Genomic DNA, 24,353 nt, shown 5'->3' with positions numbered 1-24,353 from the left:
GGGGAGGGGAGGGAGGGGCAGTGGCCTCCCCTGCGGTAGCCGAGGGCTGGCGGGGCTGTTTCCTCTACAGTCTTCTCAGTTTACTTCATTGATGGAGCTAGGGCAACCCCGCATCAAACTCTCTCTTAGGATGCCGAAATTTGAACAAGATGTTATTCCTGCCAGCAGAAGTGTCTGCGACAGCACCCAGGGGATCCTCCTCTCCTTCCGGACAGATATCCCGCCTTTGGGGTTGCGGGGAGGCCCTCTTCCACTCAGATGACACAGCGCTGGGTTCTTTAACTCTGTGCCTGCCGGGCATTGCAGGTAGAGAAAGGTTAGTACACCTAGCACTGCCCTGCTTCCCACTTAGCGTTTTTCACTGGTTTCTATTTTTCCCTCTCTTTTGCGGGGTGCTGATACTGGCTGCTTCAAAGCATTAGGCCATCATTCTAAAAAAATTGTTATAGGTCAAAAAATGCAACCAGACGAAGTCAGTGTGAAAAATACATAGAATATTTATCGACTGGTATTTCAGACACTAAATTATTTTTTAAAAAGGGGGGAGAGAGAGAGAGAGAGAGAGAGAGAGAGAGAGAGAGAGGAGCTCCATGGTTTTTGAAAAAGCTAGTCATTTTCAGGCTGCCCCCAGCAGGAAGTCCAGCAGGACCCAATTAGGGTAGGGTGTCACAGGCCTGGATCTGTAGACTGCCAGAGAGCAGGTGTTAAAATAGCTTTTATTTCTGGAATGTAAACTCCAAATTCCACACTTGGGAGCAAATGAGAAACCTTTCGGCTGTAATTAGAAATCCTCTCCGCACAGCATTCGCTAGGAGGCCGTCTCCCTCCCCCGCACTCCAGAATGGGGCCACTCAGGCAATGCAAGAGGCCGCAGTAACCACTGTGACCGCCGTGAACACTGCCCAGCAAGACCCCTCCTCCCGAGCGCGCAGGCCTGGTTCTCAGGCGTGGCGACAGTGAAGAGCCCTCCAGCAGCTCTACTCACAGCTCTGTCCAGCGGCTCAGCCGGGCAGCAAGTGCGAGCCAGCAGTAATAACACTTCTCATGGACAGTCTTGCCTAAAGATCTCTGATCCCCTCGAGTAAAAGGAGTATTGGGTTTACAAAGCATTTCTTTCATTTATAAGTGAAAAAAAAATGAGATCTGATGCATTTTAAGCACAAAAGTAAGCACATAGGGAAATATACAAGTATATAGATCACACACACACAAGTAACAACAAAAGGACTCTCTTTTATGCAATGATTTAGATCTTCAGTCATTAAAAGATGATTTACTATGGAACTTAGCAGTGTAAGTGACAGAAAAGTGTCAGCAGTGGATCTCACTGGTCTTTCTGATTCCAAGAGGGGACCCCTGTGTCCTCTTCCTGCAGCCTGGAGGCCATGCGCTGCCTACACCGACCACTCAGGAAAGGCTTGTGAGGTGGGTGGTTCCATAGTTTATATTTTATAGTACAGTCAGTTATCATTTTGATATTTATGTAGTCTACCAATCAAAAGTAATTAATCTTTACCATCAAAATGCTACACAAACTATTTCTCTTTTTCTGAATTTCCCAAAATCATAGTAAAAGATGAGGTGGCAACCATGACCTTCATCTTTTAGGCAACAAGCTAAGATCTACAAAGCTTCCTAGGGATAAAGAGGTTATGTGTGCTTGGATTCTAAAACGTGGAGAAGGGAATCCAAGGACCTACGCTCTTAATTCCAACCTGAAGACTTGGATATGCAGGTCACTGGATGATGAGTTCATACCATCATGAAGAGGATAGCAATTTGTGAAAACTTTAAATTGAACCACAGATATCATTGTTTTGAAAGTCAGAATTATCCACATGTAAGCAATTTTATTAAAGTGAGAAGTCTATGGCCAAGGCACTAAAGAACAGCACTGAGCCACTGATAGTCTTCAGAATATTTTTTAAGAAGAGGAGAATCAGTCGCCCATATTATTCAATGAGTATATTTATATCTATGTGCAAAAGAGATATAAAGGATACACAAATACCAAGATGACGTGGGGAGTTGGAAAAGCTTGATTCAGCAAATAGCATCTGCACACCAGGACTGTGCTGGAGACTCATACGGGACCAGCAGCCATGTGCAAAGCCAGAGCACCCAGAGTTACCTGCTGGGCCCGTAGGACCCCCAAGTGAGCTAAGATGAGTGTCGCCAGAAACAGAGGTTGAAGCCCTTCCCTGGCCCAGGGATGGAAACCCCTGTGGTCAGGGAGAAGCCTCGGTTCCCAGACCCCCTCGGCCCCCAGCAGATTGGAAGGTTTCTTGTTCTCTGTCACTCAGGCTACACATCTCAAAAGGCTGAGTCACAGTTGTACACAGCAGTGCTGCCTCTCACCTGGGCCCACTCTGGAGCCCTTCCGGTTCCTGCCCTTGCTATTGTGATGCCTGGGAAACAAGCAGCTCCTTGCAGAGCCCCTTACTCCAAAACTTCACATCCTGACCCACGGGTTAAGTCACAGCAGAGGACGGCACACTCCCTCCTGCTATCCGCTGCTGACCCTGTATTTATATCACAAACTCAAACCACTGCCAAAGGGAAAAGGCGGCATGATGCATTTAGAGGTCTGTGAAGCATCTATTTCACAATGTTAAAATAGTATAAATGTTCAAAGGAAAGAAAAATGTTCCTGAAATATACCGTGTGTTGCATGAATCATATTAACAAATACAGACCTTATTTCTGACCTTGCCGATGGAAAGGTAGACTGGACTGCCATGTGTTTAGGAACAGGAGGTAACTCTCACCCCAGAAATGTGCGTCACACTCTGTGTTGTATTCTCATCAGGACCTTTCCAGGGCTGGAAATAGAAGCTCTCTGGCTAAAACTACATCATTGCCACCCAGACTCCTCACCTGCTTACACTTCCGGAAGTGAGGCCCGAGTTTTCAGCCTGTTTGTCATATTTTACTTGGTCACACCTGTACCCCATCCAATGTTGAGGGAGTCAAACCTGGTACTGTAGATCGTTTTCATTACTAGAAGTTAAACCCAGGGCCTTCCCACTGAGCTACATCCCCAATTCCCTTCCCCAACCCTTTCTAAGTTTTTTAATTTGAGGCAAGTTCACCCTAAATTGCAAAATTAACTTGGCCTGGCTTGAACTGTGATCCTCCTGCCTCAGCCTCCCAGGTGTGCCCCACCATACTAGGCTTGGACTCAGTTTTATTAGGTTTTAACCCTTGCTCTTCTGTGTTCTTGGGAAAACACCTGGAGCTTGCTAAACCAGTGTCCACATCTGAAGGATGACTAACAAAGCCCTGCCTTCCAGAGTTTCTGGGAAGAGTGCGGGAACAGCCTGGCCCATGCTCAGGCTGGCAGCAGCCAGTGAGCTTCCGGGAGCCCCCAGCTGGGGAGGAGGCTGCAAGGGCCTAGAATTACTCAGCATCCATTTTGCCAGTATCTCCCAAGTGATGACTCCCAAGGAAACAGCTGAGCTGAGCAAATCAGTACTGGATCAGAAGCCACAGGTTTCCTCTCCCAGGGAACACAAGAACGTCGCTGGTTATAACTAAACTGCCTAGGGGAACAACTAGGTTGCTCTGGTGGGAACATAAAGTGGGGGCTTCATGTCAGGCCAAATACCACATCAGAAACTTGGCTTGTCAGCTTGCCTCACCCCTGAGGGCTGACATGAAGGGCAATATTACTTTTCCATGCCAATTGGTTATTTAAAAGTGGACTCAGGGAGAGTGGCAGATGCTTTTGCTGCATGTGCTTAGGTCCTATGAAACTAGCTGAGGAAGCACTCCACCAGAGAACGTGTGAGGCTCTGTGTTCTATCGGCAGTCAGGGCTTGTTTGCCCAGAGTCCACCCCGATTGTTGGGGCTGAAGCTTGGAGTTGTTCACTCAACACCTTTGTAACTATTCTGTCCCTGGTTGGAATGCCCAGCACCCGCAGTGTAAAGGAAAAGAGGTTTACTTCTGCGAGTGGTGCTGTCCATGGTTGTCAGGCTCCTGGAAGAAAAGAGGATGGCAGAGGGCCTGGAGGAGTAGAAGGTGCTCCACCCATGGCCAACACGAAGCAGGAGAAAAAGGAGGAGCCAGGGACAAGCACACATCCTTTCAGGTCACACCCCAGTGACCACCCCTCACCAGCACCTGGTCACACATTCGGCTGTGAATTCAGCACTTGATGATCACTGTGAGCACAGTCACCTTCCACATGCGTGAGAGTGTTGGGGACATTTTAGATCTAATCTATTTTACTTGTGATTGTTCACAAGTCTTCAAAGCTCTTCATTAAGAACATTATTTAAATTGTAAATAATGGACCCACCAAATACAGAGGCTTAAATATAATTGAATTTTACTTCTTTTGCATGTGAAAGTTCAAGGGCAGCATCCACGGCTGGAGAGGTACCCCGGCTACTCCCCACATGAATTCCAGCCTGGATCCCACTTTGTACTTGTTGCTCAAAATTGCTTTGGCTATTCAAAGTCACCCGCAGCTCCATGTGAGTTTTAGGATGTTATGGCTTGTGTTCAGATGTCTCCTTGAGCCTCATGCAGTTGTAGATGGGGCTTTTTCCGAAGTAGCTGGATCTAGAACGTGTGATTGATTCATGTTGCAATGCTAGGCATGGGGGCACTAGAATTAAAGGTGTGAGAGCCACCCAGTCTGAGGAGTGAAGTAAGAGAAAAGGGGCAGAAAGACGCTGTGAAGGTCTCTTGTTGCTTTGCTGCTGTCTGTCCTCCAAGAACTGCTGCCCCTCTGCCACCCCACCTTGGAGCCAGCCAATTATGAACTGAACCTGTACAAACTGAGCCAACTTCCTCTTTAACTCTGGATTAAAGGTACATCACCTCAGCAATGGGAAGAATAACTAAAACAGTTTGACTGCAGCAGCTTCCCCAAAATCAATTCCTCAGGCATTCATCTACAGCACTGAGTGCTCAGAATTCATATTCTGTGTCCTATACGGGCAACTTGGGGCAGGGGCAGAACTCAGCACCATGTGATACTCATGCTATGTACTTGCTGGGAGGATTGCTTTTACCTAGCAACCTTGCTTCCTCTTCCAGTATCTGTGATAGTAACAGACTGTCTTATTTACTTGTAAGTAGGTAAAGTCATAGAATGACTTTCTCTGTTTGTTTTGTAAGACCCAAGTTTTCTGATCAAGGTGGTCTCCCCCTTTGATCTTTGCTCAGAATATAAAGACCAAGTTTTCTGGGCAGAGAAGCATTGGTAACAACCCCCTGTTTTTCTGTTCCTCTTTTTCTGACCCTGGGGTGAACTTATCCTCTCCCTGATAGTTACTTAGTTAGAGATATCATATGCTTCCATGCAAAATATATAAGAATAGAAACAGAGTGCCCCCCGTTGAGCTTATGGGTATGAGATAATTCCCCACATGAGTATGAGATAATTCCCCTGGTGAAAATGAGGTATTTCCCCTAAGTGTCCCAACAATAACCCTTAGTAATGAAAAGTTAAAAATAGTATCAATCCTCAGCCCTATATAAGCATGTCTTGAAAATGGGTTGGGGCCTTCATTTGGAAGCTGCTGTGACAGTGCCACTGGAGGTCTGGGCTTGAGTCTGCCAGGCTTGAGCCAGCAATAAACTCCTCATGTAATTACATCAGACTTGACTCCTTGGTGGTCATCTTGGGGATTTCACTACTTGGGTACAACATTTGGGATCTTGTCCGGGATTCCCAAGACCCCAGGACTCACTCCAGAGGAGATTGGACAGCCTGTCGCATGAATGTAGGTGTTGAGTTTAAGGTGGTGTTTTTTTCTGTGTGTTTTGCTTTCTGTCTATTCTAGTTTTCTTTTGTTCACGGATCAAATGAAAGAGTCCTTGCAAGGAAGGCCCTTGCATTCACGGATCGAATGCAGATGGTATCGACCAGGGCCGTGATGGACATGTTAGATGGTGCCTAACAGGCCGGGGTCTTGGAAGACATTCCAGGCCCCTGTGTTCACAGATCGAACACAGCATTCGTAAATCGAACTCCAAACTTCTTTCTTTATTTATTAAGGTGAAGTGGGTCGCTCCCATGGTATGATGGTAACTCATCACCTTAGTTTTTTATTTTGTTTTAAAAGTTTTATAGTGTGATTGAGTTTTGTGGAGTGATTGAGGTTTGTGGAGTGATTAAATTTTGTGGAGTGTTTAATTTTGTGTAGATAAAGATAGATGTGATTAAAAAAAGGGAAATATCAGACTATGTGTGATTCTGAATGGCCTACTTTTGGAGTTGGATGGCCATTAGGTGGCACTCTAAATTTAAAAATTGTGTAAAAGGTAAAGAAAATTGTTTTTCAGAGTCATCCAGATCAAGTTCCTTATATTGTTGTTTGGGAAACCCCCCTCATTGGTTAAAACCTCTTTTGCCCTCACAGCCTCCAGAGCCAATATTGGTTACCAAAGAGGAGAATTCTGAAGATCCATCTCCAAGAATACCCCACTAGATTGCTTTCTCATTAACTTTAAATTGACTTTTTCCCTGAGCAGAAAGATGAATACAGAGTCAAATTCTCCAGCAGAAAAGAAGGAACTAACTGACAACCCATATTGGACCCTAGACCCAAGTCATACCAGAAAAGGCAGCTTCCCGCCTCCTTGGAAAGGAAAAGGCATGCTCCCAGGATTTCCTGGGTTCCCTTTCTAGGACACAGAGGCCAGCTCACTGGTAACAAAACAGAAAGAAGGAAAAGAGAAGTTAAAATCCTCTGTCTAAATGGTGAGATCCCCTGGGTTGTTCCCTAGTTTGTCTTTGAAAGGCGCCCAAGGGAGGGAATATATTAACCTCTTATATGACTGTGTGTGTGAAAGAAACTTGGTTAGGAGAGTGAGTGGAAGGAGCTATGAAAGCCATTGGTAGCCTCATCTGTGCACCAAAACAAAGGGAGGGGGCACTTGCACTTAAAGAGCCCTCCCAGCATTGCGGAGCTGGTATGCATCAGTCCTGCTCGTCTGTGGCCGTGCTTAAAAGGATATAATGGAGACTCTTGCGATGAGAAACTCTCCTTTAGTCCAAGCGGGCCTGAAAGAGCTGAAAGGCACAGAACCAGGCGAATGAGAGACCCCCCCACCCTTTGTTTGTCTTGCATCACTGGACAAGAGAATATCTAATGGATATGGAAAATGTTAATATTAAATCAATTGTTCTTAAGTATATAATTTAGAATTTTGATAAAAATTTTAGGGGGGACTATAAAATAAAATTGAAATCAAAGATGTTTAAGAAACTTTGTGAGTCATCATGATCTCAGCTAAGCCAGACTTTGCCTCCTGGACAACTCTAGACAAAAGGGAAGTTATCTGCCTTTGTTTTGCTTATCTGAGACTTTAACAATTTGGAGTTTAATGTATTCTAGGAGCTACTCAAGCTTCTGCTCTGTGGTAATCAGCTATTATTGAGAATTATTTAGTTCTTGTCTTAATTGCTTGCTGAATCTGCTGTTTTCCCTGTAGTAAATTTGCCCCTCAGAAAATGTGACATCATTGCAGGTAAATCCCAGTGTTTCCCCCTTTAGAGGAGGTTAAGCTACCTCCCCCTCCCAGAGTTGCTAAGATTGAAAGTGTGGAGGAAATAGAAAGTAAGAACAAAATTGTTTAGCTCTAGTACACCAGAAGATGCAAATAAAAAAATATGTTAAAAATATATATTTGTTTCAATTTAAATGAAGTTTAATTGGTGTGTTTAAAATATTTCTTGTATATTGAAAATTCTTGAATTATAATTATAGGGTTGGTTTGCTCTTTGTACTTTGTTGATAAAAATTTAAGGTTAATATTGTTCTATGGGTAGCCAATTAAATTTTAAGATATAACAATCTGAGAACAGGAAAAGAACATTTTAAGATTTTAACAGCTGAAGTTTGTTATAAAATGAGATAAAGGAAGATATTAAGAAAGCTGTGGGTAAAAGAGACATACTTTTGATATGAAAGGATTTTGTATGTTGGTCTTGTTAGAAAGATACAAAGAAAGATGTATAAGATCAGAAGGCTTGGGTATGTAGAGAAGGTATGTGGAAGTGATTTAACAAAAAAAAATGTATGTTTGCTTGTCAGTTTTAAGTTTGTTATAGAAGGTTTATTTTTCTAGTAACAAAGAGTTTTCATTTCTTTTGATTATAATTCTATAAGAGATTTTTGTTAATTGATTGGCAAATATTTTGATTAGTCTTAATTAAAAGAGATTTTAGGGCTGGAGATATAGCTCAGTGGTACTGCTGCCTGCCTTGCAGGCACAAGGACCCAAGTTCAATCCCCAGTACCAAAAACAAAAAATAAGAAATAAGAAAGATTTTATAATTCAATTGGCTAAATATATTTGAGTATATTATAGTTTCATAAATTGTCTTATATGTTTGTGCCCAATTGTTTAAAAGGTGTTTATCCAATTATATTTTGATTAAAATGATAGAAAGGATAATAATAATTTGTTAATTTCTATAATCTGGTTTTATAAGTCAAAATTTTGTCAAGATAATTAAATATAAATTCAGGTCTAAATAGATTCCTGTTAATAGTAAAAGGATAGCTGCTCAGAAAAATTTATTCTGGTCATTATTCACTAATGACCTTCTGAGAAGATATCCCCAACAAACACGGTTAAATATGTTGTTATAAAATGTTTACATTGGTTATCATCAAAGAATTAGATTTTAAATATGTTATTGTTTATAATGCTTATTTTCAAAATAAGATTTCTGTAAAAAATAGATTGAGGTTCTATTAAAATATTTTTGATATCTGATTAGATTAAAGGGTATAAAATTTCATATATGAAATTATGATTATTGTTAATTTTCTGGTATATTAAATAAAGAAATAAGGTATTGAGAAATTTAATGTTGCTTTAAGAGATAAGATATAAAATTTATGCTGCTTAGAGATAAAAGAATTTAAAGCAGACAAAAGGGTTTTACAGGATCTAGGTTCTCTTTATATATAAATCTGTAAAGGGGCTGGAAAGGTAGTAATTATTATAAGATAAACAGTAAGAGTCAGCATTTAAACAGCTAAAACTAATTCTTCTGCCCCTGTATCAGGGTTCCTAAATATGATCCAGCCTTTTAGTTTGTACCTAACTGAGAAAATCATTTTGCTTTAGGGATGCTCACTCAAGGAGTAAACCCATAATATTAGCCAATGATGTATTTATCTTAAAGTTTAGATCCAGCTGTGAGGAGATAGCTCTTTGTTTATAAGCCCTGGCAGCTACAGTAATGCTAATTAAGGAAGTTGACCAGGTAATCCTAGAAAAAAGTAAATTATTTGGTCTCTTCATGCCTGTTAGAACTATTGAATAACAGGACATTAATGTCTCTCAAATAATAGCGTCACATTATATCAGGCCCTCATAGGTGAAAATCCCCACCTATTTTGTTCCAGTTAAAACCTTAAAACCTGCTACTTTTTGCCCTCAGAACCTGGCCCCCTGATCACAACTGCCTCAGGGTCACTGATGAATTGTTCTCCAGTCATCCAGATCTGCAGAAAGATCTGCTGCCTGAGGCTGACTTTGTCCTGTTCAAGGATGGGGACAGCTTCATGAAAAATGGGGTGTGCTATGCTGGCTATGCAGAGATGACTCAAGATGAAGTGGTCCAAGCAGGACCCCTCCCCACTGGATGGTCAGCTCAATGAGTGCAACCGTGGGCACTCATACAGGCTCTCTGATGGGCAAAAGAAAAGAGGGTAAATGTTTATACAGATTTCCTGATTGCCACATGGTATATCTATGGCACGTTCTATATGGGTGTGATCTTCTCACAGCAGAGGACAAATTTATTAAAAATAACTAAAATATAATATAGTTATTTAAGGCAATGTAGAAATCTGACAAAGTAGCTAGAATAATTTTTTAAAAAAAGAAAAGATACAGTAGCAAATGGCAATGCTAAGATAGGCATATGAGCCAAAAAGATAACTAAACAGAAACTTTAGATGATTACACCCACCCCCAGTAAAGGTGATAAATGTGTTAAAATGGGTCTATATTTTTTGGATGGCCTGAGGCCTTCCCTATAAAAACTAAAAGGGCTTCAGAGAATATGCAAGATCTTATTAAAAATTCCAAGGTTTGGTCTGCCTCTCTCCATAGGCAGTGACAATGAGTCAGTACTTAGAGGTTATACAAGATCTAGCTAAACTGTTATACTGCTTATTGACCTCAAAATTCTTGTAAGATTAAAAATAAAATAATTATAAGTTACGGCAAGTTAAAAAAAAAACCCAATAACAGCCATGACCTTGACGGTACTAATGGGGATGGGCTGCCACCCTCATTACACAACATCAGCAATATAATGGCTTGCAGACAGCAATTGATCAAAATATTAAAAAAATAAAATTGTCAATAAATTACAAGAGTCTTTAAGGTCCCTTGTTGAAGTAACTCTGCAACTTAAAAGAGGGATGGATCTAATTTTCTAACAGCAGAGGGGCATATGTGATGCCTTGGGAGAAAAATGCTTTTATTACACTGATCATTCAGGAATAGTCAGAGATTCTACGGCTAAAGTTAGAGAAGGACTAGAAAAAAGAAAAAGGGAAAGAACACAAAACCAAGGATGGTATGAGAGTTGGTTCGCTTCATCCCCCTGGATAATTTATTTACTTTCAGCCTTAGTTGGACCCTTGATTTTAGGTTTAATTTTGCTTATAATAGGACCTTGTATAATTAATAAATTTATCATCGGGGATTTAGCTCAGTGGTTCTGTGGCCTGCCTTGCAAGTGCAAGGATGTTCAATCCCCAGTACCGAAAAAAAAAAATATTACTTTTATTAGGCAGAAAATAAGTTCTGTACAATTAATGATATTGAGACAACAATATCAGCCTCCTCCTGAAGACGAAGAAATCTTAAGTGTCCGGGAAGAGCTATAATATATCCTCTTTCTCTTTTTAAGGGCTGGACGTGCATTTAATACAAGCATTTTGCAAATTGTTAAATTCTTTGAGACCATAGGAAAAAAAATGGATCCCACTGGTTGGAATGGAATGGCTTTTGATCCTGTATCCTCAAAAATCTTGTCTTTATTGTGCCACTACTCAAGTACAATATTTGCCGGGTGGTGTTTCAGTGCATAAGGGATACAGCTGTAATATCTGGATGTTGTTCTAAACATAGCATAGAAATGAATCAAATGATAAATATGGATAAACCCTATTGGATGATGGGGGTCATCTGGCTTGGCTGGTTTCCCCTCACAATGGCCATAGATTTTTTTGGCTCATCTCTTTTGTCACTCTCCCACAATTCCAATACAATATCCGCAATCTTATCTCTCTACTATTGCCTATCAAGACGATCCCTGTCAGCTATATTGGATTGTCATTTTTCTGGAATTATTAGAATTAAGTCCCTTGAATCCAAGGGTTTTAAGATTGTATGATAGTCTAAGATGAGATCTAAAGCCCAAATATCTAAAAAAAATTGAAAAACATTGGAAATGCTGCCCATCTAATAAAATATTTACCTCCCCTAGACCCCTCAAGGAACTAGCCTTGCGGGAGCTCCTAAAGGATGCCAGATGTAAGGTCGAAGAAGAGCTTGAAGCACAGCAAACTACGTCTGGCATAGACTACATCTCACTCGACCCTGGGTGCCACACCTGTCCAAACCTTGCAGACCAAAGGAACTCCATCCCCAATTCTTAGGTTCCACGTTGCCCCCTTACAGCAGGAAATAGCTTAAGAAGATGACTCCCCTATGTCCCAAGATTGGGTCTCTAAGGTCCTTGAGAAGGGGGGAATGTAAGACCCAAGTTTTCTGATCCAGGTGGTCTCCCCCTTTGATCTCTGCTCAGAATATAAAGACCAAGTTTTCTGGGCAGAGAAGCGTTACCAACAACCCCGTTTTTCTGTTCTTCTTTTTCTGACCCCGGGGTGAACTTAACCTCTCCCTGATAGTTGCTTAGTTAGAGATATCATATGCTTCCATGCAAAATATATAAGAATAGAAACAGAGTGCCCCCCGTTGAGCTTATGGGTATGAGATAATTCCCCACGTGAGTATGAGATAATTCCCCTCGTGAAAATGAGGTATTTCCCCTAAGTGTCCCAACAATAATCCTTAGTAATGAAAAGTTAAAAATAGTATCAATCCTCAGCCCTATATAAGCATGTCTTGAAAATGGGTTGGGGCCTTCAGTTGGAAGCCGCTGGGACGGTGCCACTGGAGGTCCAGTCTCAAGTGTGCCAGGCTTGAGCCTGCAATAAACTCCTCAAGTAATTACATCAGACTCAACTCCTTTGTGGTCTTCTTGGGGATTTTGTAACCTGGGCACAACAGTTTAAAGCCCCACTCCTGGAAAGAAGAGTAATTAGAAGAAGCCTCTGGGGTGGAAGAACCCATTTCCTAGATGGAAGCATTGGAGATGCTTGTCTTGTAAACTATTTTACTTGGGTGTGGATCTCATTAAGGAAGCCTAGCAGGACACGAGGTGTCAGGTGCACTGAGGTCTGATGTTCCCCTTGTCAGAATCCAGAGTCACTTAACAGCAGGGACCCTGGATGTTGAGTCTGGAGGACCTTGGGGGACAAGGAGGTGCTTCACTGGCACTGCTACTCACCTGAACTTCTTAGGAGCTGGCTGGATACAGAGACAGGGCTTTCTCAGGACCCACAAAGAAGATTACAAAAGGTTCTTCCCTCAGACCCTGCTGGGTCCTCCAGGGAGCTTGGGGGCAAGATAGCCTGCAGCCATCTGAGAGCAACTGCCATGTCCACAGGACTGAGGATAGCCAGAAAGGACCATCGGTGTCTTTCCAGCACACTAAATGCAATCAAAAGTGATGAAGAGTGTTTTTCCTGATAGCCAGATCCTGGAAGCATTTTTTGTGAAAAAGGTCCGAGTGCTGATAAGGAAAGCAAAGAGCCCACATCTCTGCCCATGCAAGTTGTAATCTAATGGATTTTAATCTCCATTTTATCATAGGGCAGGAGATGAGGGTGGAAAGTTTAAAGAGAGAAAAAAAGTCTAGAAAATGTGGTGAATGTTCTCCATTGATATGTAGCATAAAACATATGAGAGATGAATGGAGGTGGCTCGTGAATGCATGCATGATGTTTTATCTTCATTCTATGCAAAGAGAAGGGTTTTTGGAGAGTAATAAGAAAATTAGTGATACAACTTAAAGAAATTCCTTTAATTAAACATTCTATCAATCATCTGTCTCACAACGGTTTGAAACAGAATGCCAGGAGGCAACAGAATCAAACTAAAAGACTTGACTGGGCAGTCCATGGTCCAGAGAGACACTTGCAATGAATATTACACCTACCTCATGCCTCCAACTCAAGGAAAGCAGTCTACTATGCAACATGAAGTCTGTCCACTCTGTACAGTGTCGCTATCTGTCATGTATGGAAATTCTCTGAAAATGTACTGCTGTATTTTTCCTGTTTCTGTGCACCCCATCATAAAAATGTGGCTATATGACTTCAGTTTTTAGGTCTCCTGTTTAGAAATGCTTTGACTGTGATCTACATATAGACACCACAAACAAGAATAAACAAATTCACAGTGCTCTATCTGTGTTTTCTTCAAATGGAATTAGTTAGTCAAAGGAATGAGACTTTCTCACATTTAAAAATAAACTCCAACCTAATTTTCAGATTGCTACCTTGGATGTGTCTGCTCTATCACTCCTGATAGAGTAAAAATGACGCAGTGAACTTCCATTTATGCGTGATTTAAGGACTAGCTTCTGTTGAGTGTATTTTTATTATAATCATCTAGGTAATGAGGCACATGACAGTCAAATTCTGAAACTTCAAGTTTTAGAACAAAAACTACGGTCAAATGTATTCATGATTAGATTATTTTGCATGAAGTGAATCTGGGATTTAGGTGACATTTTAAGATTATATAAAAATACCTCTCAGATTCAGGCCCAAAGGGACAGGCTGCATTGTTGGCAAAATAGTTTGAGAATTCAAAAGTGTGGCATCCTCAAGGAAACGGCGATTTGTGCCACTGTGGGATTATGCTGCAGGCCCACAGGAGTCCCTTTATGTGATTTCTCCCTCAACTGTAGTTGCCTGTAGGGATTCAAAGGAGACCAAGAGCACACAGAGGAGGGAGAAGGCTTCAGCTCAGAAGTGAACAACAGGGTACAGGAAAGGTGTAGAAACAGCAGCTTGAAGGGTTATCTCTGTTCTGGAATATGGAGCAAAATAAATAGTGGGCAGAATATATAAAAAAGCATTTTCTCTGCTACTCTTCTTTTGATTACATCTAGGGACACAGTTCTGCTTTGTTGCTTCAAACCTCCCAACCAAGTCCAGATTTTCTTTTTACCAGTCCAATTCTAAAAAGTCAAATAGACTTTGTCTTTCTGTTCTCTACTTCCCTCCTCTGTCCTTATTCAACTAAAAATATCTGGGGACTCCAGACGACTGTTATCTGATTGATGATGTATTCTTATCAACACTACAGTCATCAGCATTTTAAAGATCATCCTGTGATAAATCAAAGACATCACTATCTGACAGAATTTCAGAGCTTGGAGAAAAAGTTTTTGGAGTTACAGGAAGCTTCATCTTTTAGGGCAGGAATTTACCACGTAGTCTGGGAGGTTAGCCTGACTCAGCCAACCTAAATTTTCTGTAGCTCTTTATTTCCATGGAAAAATGCCAAGGCAATTTCAGTGAGAGAAGCATCTTTTAAACAAATGCTCCTGGAATAGTTTGATAGTCACTTGCAAAGAAATAAACCTTCTGACACACAGCAAACTTCAAATGGATATGGATCTAAATGTAAGAGCTAAGACTATAAAATATCTAATAGGAAATATTGTAGAAAATCTAAATAACTTTGTGTTTAGCAAAAATGCCTTAAATTTAAAAAAAGTCTTGAAATGTCAACAAACTGGACATATACAGTTTTTTGTTCATAAGATGTTGTTACCAAAATGAAGTAAAACACCTAAAGACTGAAAAAAATCTTTACGATCCATATCTAAGTCCTCCTATTTAAAATATTTAGGGTTGGGGATTTAGCTCAGTGGTTCTGCCTCCTGCCTCGAGAGTGAATGGTCCTGAGTTCAATCCCCAATACAAAAAAAAAAGTCTAGTAAAATATATAAAAACTCACATAGTTTTATCACAAGGCAATTAAAACATGTAAGAGGTTTAAACAGTTGCATTTGCAAAGAAGACCTTACAAGATGCAAACTTCATTAGTCATTAGAAAAATGTGAATTTAAAAAGCCCAGTGAGAGGTAGTTTTGCTTCTAACAGAGTGTCCAAACTGACAAGACTGAAGGCACCAGATGCTGATAAGAACAAGAAAGAATGGAATTCGTACACATTGTCAGTGAGAAGGGAAATCCTATAATCACTCTTGAAAACAATTTGACGACTTTGTTAAAAGTTATATTCATCGACTAAGTACAAAATCATGAAATGCCCCTCCTAAGTATTTACCTGAGAAATGGACTCATACATCTACACTCAGACTTGCATAGAAATGTTTAAGGAAACTCCTTTGTAGTAGACAAAAACTGAAAATAATTACAATGTCCATCTATCAAAATTTTCTTTGCCCATTAGAGTGGCTCTATGTCGCCTATAGTTTTCCCCTGTTTAACCTGGAATGCCTATCAATTATTACCCCATGCCTGTCTCATCTTCACAAGTTGGAAGAGTTCTCTTTAGCCAGGAATGTGCTCCCGGAGTATGAATGGTGAAGCTATCTAGTGCTTCATCCACACCGGGCTAGGAGATTCCAGTCACAGGATTTGGGACATCTGAGCTGGTTCTGTAATAGGATGAGACCTTTGGTGACATTGAGATGGGGGTAAATGATTTTGTATTTGGAAAGATCATGAGTCTTTGGGGAAAGGGGATGTTTGTGTGTTAATCCAGAAAAGCTTGTTAATGCCACATGGCAAAAGGGATTTTGCAAATATAATGGATACAACGAAACTTTGAAATAGACAGATTATCTGAGTTATCTGGGTGGGCTCAGTCTAACCCCAGGATCCCTGAAGAGGAGAAAAATTTCTCCAGATGGACCTCAGAGGTCGGGGACACCCAGCATGAGAAGGGCTCAGTCCACCACTGCTGGCCTTGAAGGGAGAAGGGATCTCAGCCCAGAAGCAAAGGAGCACTCTTCGGCCTGTAGCCTGAAGAACGTTGTAATGGATTTTTCCTCAGAGCCCTGCCCATTCACCCAAGTTTCAGTTTTTGAGATCCAGAGCAGCAACTCCACAGAAAACATGTTCTCATTGCTGAGGCTCAATACCCAACACCCACAACTTACAAGAGGGGAAATTTTTCTTGGCTCCCAGTTTCAGAAGTTTCAGTGCATGGTCTGTGGACTCAGATGCAGAACCAGCACTGTGGAAAGGCAGCGCTGGAGGAAAGTAGCCCGCACCGTGGTAGCCAGGAGGCAGAGGGGAAGGGAGCGGCTGGGGAGGGAGCTACACACTTCTGTGTCACACGCCAGTGACCACTCCTACCAGGCCCCACCTCCTCACAGCAGTCAGCTGTGAATCCCGGCACCCTGTCACCTTCCACACACACTGGGACTTTGGGGTCACCCCAGGTCTCGACCATAACACGTTCCTTCTGGACTTCTGATCTGTGGAAACTGAGAATGGTTCTATTGATTTAATATTTTATGAAAGTGTTTCAAATAAAAACGTTCTTCAGCCATTCTTTCAAAATAGGTGAAGTTTATGGCACCATCTCTAAGGATGATGGTGCATGTAACTAGCTCTCTCTCTATGAAGGGGGAACATGATGATATGAATTTATAACTTGACTCACAGAGCAGGAAGAGTCTATACTTCAGGAGTTCCTTTCTGAACACTCGTGATTTCTGTAAATCAGCAGTCTTCACACCTGAAAGAGAATTTTTCATCACTTTCCACAGATACCACTACTTATTTTAACTTTAAATCTCTCTTTCTCATTTCAGTACTGGAAATTGAAGCCAAGGCCTTTGCACTGAATTGAATTTAGAGCCCTTTTTAAATTACTACAATATTTTCAGATAGACTATTTTTATAGGCTCATTCTGCATGTTTCTGTGTCTTCTCAACGCCTTCCAACCTTCTTCTGTGCTTTCACTGTGTATTTGCCTGCTGGATTGTTATAACAAACGACTACAGACTGGGTGGGGCCTAAACAAACAAAACGTAGCAGCTTTGAGCTTTTCACTCACAATCTTCCTAGAAGTCCTCAAAACTTTTCACTAGGGACAGAATGTGAACTGTGAATGACAAGGCCTCCAAGAACAGTCATCCAACATCAAGATGCCCCTGGCCTTGGGAAGGATCCACTTCCTGGTTTGCAGATGTCATCATCCTGTCTGCATCCTTCATGTGGCAAAAAAATTTCTCCCTCCTCCTCTTCTCTCTCCATAAGTTGGCTAACCCTACTGTGAGGTCCCCACCTTCACAGCCTCCTTGAATCCTAATTATCTTCCAAAATTTCTCTCTCCAAACCCTGCCTCCCTGAAGAAGAGTAAGTTTCAGCCTGTGGATTTGGGGAAAGGGACAGAGCAGCAGGATTCAGTGCACAGTGCCCAGCTATGGATTTTCCTTTCCTCTACATCCTCACCCCACCCCAGGGTAGGTATAAAGGATCTTTGATTACTCTTGGCTCCAAGGCTCCAGTGCTAAGATGATTTGGGGCTACACATTCTAACAGTCAGGATGGGGACAGAAACAAAGGGAGGAAGGGATTGAATTAGCCCTGAGAGCTAAAATGAGTCTGTGTCCCAGCCTGGCATGGCTGTGCGCGCAGCTTCTGTATGTTGGAAGACCGGGCAGTAGGAGGTACCAACACTTCCTGCTCTGTGGCGCCCCCATGTTGAGGCCAGCTCTTAATGTCTTTTTTGGTGAGCACCAAATATTCTCTCTGTACAGAGTTGAGGTTCTTGCTACCCAGCCCTCCTGAAGATATTTGCCTAGATCCATGGCTTTAGGCTCAATCTCCGCTTCTCATTTCTCTTCCATTTCTGGTCAGTAGAGGTGACCATCTTTGTTCTTGTGTTTTGCTACACTATGTTCTCCTTTTATGGATCAGTTTTTCATAGTTGTACCACTGTAGCTCCTTTGAATTGAAGCATAGTTTCTTAATGCCTTCCTGGATGGGTGTCACAAGATTCACAATTGGAAATACTTTTGACAATATGACAAGTACTTGAAATACACTTTGCAAACTGTGCTCTTGTTGTATTTCATGTTTTATAAATTAAAATAACAATTTTCAATTTTTCAGATGGACAATGAAAACATATTCTAAAGTAAATCCAGTCCAATTTCTATTTATCTGCAGCACTAATAAGAGATTAACATTTACACACTTTGTGCAGCGCTTGATACAGTGCTTCACACACCTTTTAAAAATAATCAATTTATTTATTTTTGTAGAACTGGGGATTGAACCAGGGCCTTCACGCTGAGTAATATTGCTGACCCATTTAAACATTTTCTACTTTGAGAACGGTGTATTCAAGTCTCTCGGGCTAAGCTCAAAGGAACTTCGATGCTCTTTCCTCAGCCTCTCAGATGCTGGGATTACAGGAGTGAGCTACCATGCCTGACTTTAATTTGTTCATAAAAACATAAAAAATGCATTATCAATGTGGTACTATGTAATGCTGGATATATGTATATATCATGTGATATATAAATCACATGACACGTATTTATCTCCTCCAACATTTGTCACTTCTTTTATGTTGAAAACTCCCCAAATCCTCTCTTCTGGTTACCAGGAGTTCACAGTCCACTATTATTATGCATAGGCACTCTGCTTTGCAGCAATACCCAACAATGTCTTTGTGACAAAGACATTTGGTGCTTGTTCCTACTCAACAATGTCTTTGAACCACTGATCAGTGCTTCCCCGTGGTCCCTGCCCTTGCTGGACTCTGACAACCATCGACTCTGAATATGGACTTCTGTGAGACCAGCTTCTTGGATGGCATCTGTGAGAGTGCTTGGGTGGTGCTTGTCTTTGCCCACCTGACTTATTACACTTAAAGTAACGAGCTCCAAGTCCACTCATGTTGCTGCAAATGAGAGGACCTGCTGTGCAGTGGATGAACAGTAATTCAGTTTGTATGTGCATCACATTTTTGATATTCATCCCTTGATGGATGGAGGCTGTTTCCACTTCTTGGTTATTGTGAACAGGGCTAATGTGAGGATGAAGTGTACATGTTATTTTTGCACACAGTATTAATCTCATTTCCTTTGAATAAATCCCAGGTAGTGGAACTGTTGGACCATCTGACAGCAGTTTTAAAGTTTTTGAGAAACCCTCATCTTGTTTTCCGTTTTGGATGCACTGATTCATTCTCACCAGCAGTATGCAAGGGCTCTCCTTTCTCCACATCTTCACTAGCACAGCAGTATGTTTCACTGTTTTGGTAATCATCTTCCTTCCTAGGGTGAGCAATTGACTCACCTTGGTTTTGGTTTGCATTTCCCTAGTGATTAATGAGGTTAAGCATTTATGCATTAATTTGTTGGTCATTTGTGTGTCTTCTTTTGAGAAATACCTATTTGCATTGATTAGCTATTTTTAAATCAGGTTTTGTTTTGTTCTGTTTTTCTGTTGGGTCTTTGGAGTTCCTTATATTTACTGGATATCATTCCTTGTCAAATGTACACATTGCAACTTTTTTTCTCATTCTGTAGGTTACCTCTGAAAATGGTCTGTTTATGTCTTTGAGGTCCATTTTGTCTGGACTATAGTTTCACTTTTCTATTTCTCTGTTGATTTTCTGTTTCCATAATCTTTCCATTGCTACTAGTAGGGTGTTAAAGTCCTTAATTATTACTATGTTGGAATCCACCTCTCCCTTCCTGGACACTCTAATATTGGGTGCATCTATACTTTAAATTGTTATATTATTTTACTGAATTGATGACTCTATCATTATATAATAGTTCTTGTCTCTTACTGCTTTTGATTTAAAATTTATTTTAACTGATAGAACTATGGTGATCCTAGTTTTGGATTTAACTTGCATGGATGTCTTATTGTATACTTTCTGTCTATGAGGTTCCATAGACATGAAATACACAGAACATATGATCGAGTTATTTTTATCCATTCAGCCACTCTATGACTTTTAATGTGAGAATTTAATCCAATTACATCCCAGGAAACTAGAGAGAGCCAGGGTCTTATGATAGCCATTATCCTATATTCTTATATTCTGGTTTTAAAGCAGCTCCCTTGTTTTCTCCTTCTCTTACTGTGTTTCCTATGGGTAAGTAAGTTACTCTAGTGCTTTGCTGGTTCTTTGCCTACCACTGTTGGCATGGCTATTGTGGATAACTTTGCTGTTTGTTTACTATGAGGCTTACAAAAAATCTTTTGATTATAACAAGCTGTTTTGAAATCACATAAATTTAACAGGAGTATAAATAACAAGAGCAAAGAAAAAAACACATTAATACAAAAACTCTCTATATTTTGCTTTTTTAGTTTTCATATAAAATATATATATAGCTTATATATCACACGATAGTAGAACATTCTGAATTTGTCTTATTCTTACCCATGATTTTGTAACTTTTTATGTTTTCCTCTTACTCTTTAATGTCTCTTTCAGTTTAAATAACTTAATTCATCTTTTCTTATAGAACATTTTGGGTGGATATACATTCTCTCACCTTTTGTTTCTCTAAAAAGTGCCCCTGCTAAATTGTACCAATGAAATTAATAATAATAATAAAACAGTGCCCTTAACCAGCTTTAATTTCTACAGGATAGTTTTGCTGGGTATAACATTCTTGATTGAAAATCTCAGTCCACTACTTGAAAACTTCGTTTCATTCTTTTATGGTTGTAAGATTTCTGCTGAGAAGTCTACTTTTTGCTGAGGTGGGGTACTGTTCTGTATTGTTTATCAGCTGTGAAAACCTCCTCCTCATATTTTACCTGTGAGACTTTGATTAGATGAGTTCTTGGGATAAATTTGGTTGAGTTAAATTTATTTGGTGATGGAAGATTCTGGAGTAATGATTTGTATCCTTCTTTAGGTTTGTGTTCTTATTTCTTTGCATAAGTTTCTATCCTTTTTTCTCCATTAAGTTTATCAGTACATTTTAGGCATATAATACAGTTACATTCATCATTGGGATCTTGTACCTTATCTTGTTCTTACTTTTCCCCATTCCCCTGTCCTCCCTTCACCCATCCACACTTTCTTATTTATGAAGACTTGTTTCCATTTTTTCCTTTTCTCATATTTTTTCCTTTCCCTTCTTAAATTTCCCCTACCCCTCCCATTTCTCCTACTTCTTTAGACATTTTCTTCCTATTTCACAATATCAATTATATATTTTGATCCTTGTTTACACTTTTAGTTTTTCATACCAGACAAACTATTTGGTATTTACACATGTATGTCCTATTAATTTCACTTAAGAGTGTGGCCTCAATGTGAATCCACTTAGCTATAAATGCCTCTAGTTTCTTGTTCTTTATGGCTGAGTAGCACTACATTTTATTAAAAAACCACATTTTCTTTATCCAGTTTCCAGTTGATGGGCAATTGGGCTGTTTCCAAGGTTTAGCTAATACAAACTGTGCCGCTATAAACATGTGTGTGCATATATCACTGTGGTATGTTTATTTTAATTCTTTTGGGAAGATACCAGCAGAGGAATAACTGGGTCAAATGTGACTTCTAATCCTACTTGTTTGAGGTATCTCCATACTGATTTCCACAGTGGTTGCACCAGTCTGCACTCCCACCAACAATGGAGAAAAGTTCCTTTCTCCCAACAACCCCACCATCATTTGTTATTGGTTGATTTCTTGATAGCAGCCTTTCTTCCTGGGGTGAGGTGGAATCTCAGTGTTGTTTTCATCTGCATATCTCTAATAACCACTGGTGCTGATTTTTTTTTTTTTTTTTTTTTTTTTTTACTGGGAATCAAACTCAGGACCTTGTGCTTGCAAGGCAGGTGGTGGAATCACTCAGCTAAATCCCCGGCAACATTTTTTTCATGTTTATTTGCTGCTTTTACTTCTTTGTCTGAGAAATGTCTGTTCATTTCAGATGCCCATTTTTGAATTGAGTATTTATATTTGGGGGGCCTGATTTTTTTTAGTTCTTTGTATATTCTAGATAATAGACCTTTGTCTGAGGAACAGCTAATAAAATTTTTTCCTACATTGTAGGTTGTCTCTTAGTTCTGTTGGTGGTTTCTCTTGCAGTGCAGAATCTTTTTTAAAAGATGAGATCAAAGTTGTTGATTCTTTATGCCAGTTCCTCTGCTATTGAGGATTTGTTCATAAAGACTTTTCCTATGCCAGTGTCTTCAAGAGTTCTACCTAACTTATCTTCCAGCAAAGATAGTGTTTCTGTTTGAATATTTAGATCTTTAATTCACTTGGATTTAGTGCATGGTGAAAGATATGGGTCTAGTTTCAGTCTTTGGCAAGTTGAAATCCAGTTTTTCTAACACCAAGTTTTAAACCTTGATAACCTGAATATTTGCTCTGTATCCCAAAGTCTTGTAAACTTTCTAAATTTTTTTTTAAACCACCAAATGTGTATTTTCAAATAATCTGTCTTTGACATCACCATTTTTTTTGGTTTGTTCTTTCCTGCTGTTGATGACTTAATGTTTCTAATTTTACTGTATGGAATTTTCAGCTCAAGAATTTCTACTTGAATTCAAAAGTTGCTTGCATATCTTTCATGTTTCTCTGCTTCTTTGTTCTTGTGTTCGTTTTTCCTTTCGTCTTACTTAATCGAGCTCAAGCTAAGACTGCCACTTCTTAAATCAGTTGTTTTAGATATTCCCTAGGAGAATTCCCTGTGCTGAATGCAGCCTGGTCCACTGCCAGCTCCTTATTCCACTGCTGGGTGAGGTCAGGGCTCCTGAATGCTGTTGACGCATCCGGATGCTTGTTGTCCTCTGGGCACTGAAGGATAGGGCATCCAGTGCTGCCAATCTGGCTCTACATGTGCCTGTCCTTCCTGCAACCCCATGCAGATGCATATTCCTCTGCACCTGTTGGCCCTTCCCTTAACCTTGTGATAACAGCACTGTAGAAAGTGGGGTACAGATCTCTCTGGCCACAGAGGCCAGCAGTGATCTGGGTGAGCCTGAATCTCACACATAACCTGCAGTCTCTGCAGGGTCTGGGCCCCCCCGAAGCAGGAAATGAGTTGAGGCTCTGGTGTGGCCCAGCTGGTGCTGGGTTGGTCTGGAGGCTCTTGGGGGCCCCTGCAGCACTGGGCTTTGGACCAAGACTCTTGTGGGCTCCTTGGAGCATGTGCATTCTTCCTCACTGGCCTCCACCTTAGGGTACAGGGTGGAGGCTGCAGCCCAAGGACCTAGTGGGTCTGGACTTGCCCCAGTGGGGTCATGGGAGGCCTGGCCCTCACTGTCCCTCTCCATTCTGTGTGGGTGGAGGGTCACAGAGCCCCTTCCTTCCACCCTCTGTGCTATGTCCTCTGAGGCCCAGGAGTCTGTGCTGTGACCTCCTTGTCTCCCTGACTCTGCTGCAGGGCCTGAGTTGTGTCACAGCATTGAGCTTGGGCAACAGGCTGCCCTGTCCCTGCTGAGTGTAGGCCATGCAAGTTGGCCTGAGGGATCAGTGCTGCAACAGTGCCTGTCACCGTTAAGGCTGGAGTGCCCAGTGCTAACATGGGCGGCAATGTCTGTTCACTGCAGCAATAGAGATTTTCAGCCACCACAGAGGTTCATCTTCCCTCTTACCAAGACACTGTGTATCTAAAAAGCTGCCTCAAAGGCTTTAGCATATGCTCTGCTACATATGAATGGGCTTCAAGTACGGATACAAGGTCGCTGTTGCTGTCACTTTGCAGAGCTCTAAGACACCTTACAAGGGCGGGACCTATTGTGTCCTTTCCAGTGGGGTAACTATTTGCCCATGGGATAAGATTTGTCTCTGAAAGAGAACTCTTCAGGAGAGGCTCAGCTGATAACAGACCTCATCTACACAGCCTCCCACGGCCTCACAAAAGAGCAGATTTGGGTACAAGAAAACAGAAGTTGAGCCTGCAGAAATCACCTTGGTTTTATAGTTGCCACTCTGAAGCATTCATTTTTCATCTCTTAGCAGAATAGTGAGTCTGAGGAGAATTCCCCTAAAGGCTGCTGGTACTAGAAACATGGTGTGGCCTAAATAAACCCCACTGCTACCAGTCATCCTCTTAAGAAATGTGACAAGACATTCTCAACAAAGAAAAGTGAATGCTTTTCTAACTTTTAAAAAAAATCCTATAAGTTTGACATTGCATGTTCACACTGATGCTTGCCATAAGAAACCTGAATTAATTGAGCACAAACATAGAAAATACTCTTCAGACAGCATTCAGTGTTTGATGAATATTTATTTCTTTTTC

The sequence above is a fragment of the Fukomys damarensis genome, unplaced genomic scaffold (assembly GCF_012274545.1).
Source record: "Fukomys damarensis isolate Sample0158 unplaced genomic scaffold, DMR_v1.0_HiC HiC_scaffold_4, whole genome shotgun sequence".
NCBI classification, from domain to species: Eukaryota; Metazoa; Chordata; class Mammalia; order Rodentia; family Bathyergidae; genus Fukomys; species Fukomys damarensis.
This window is presented reverse-complemented; position numbering follows the sequence as displayed.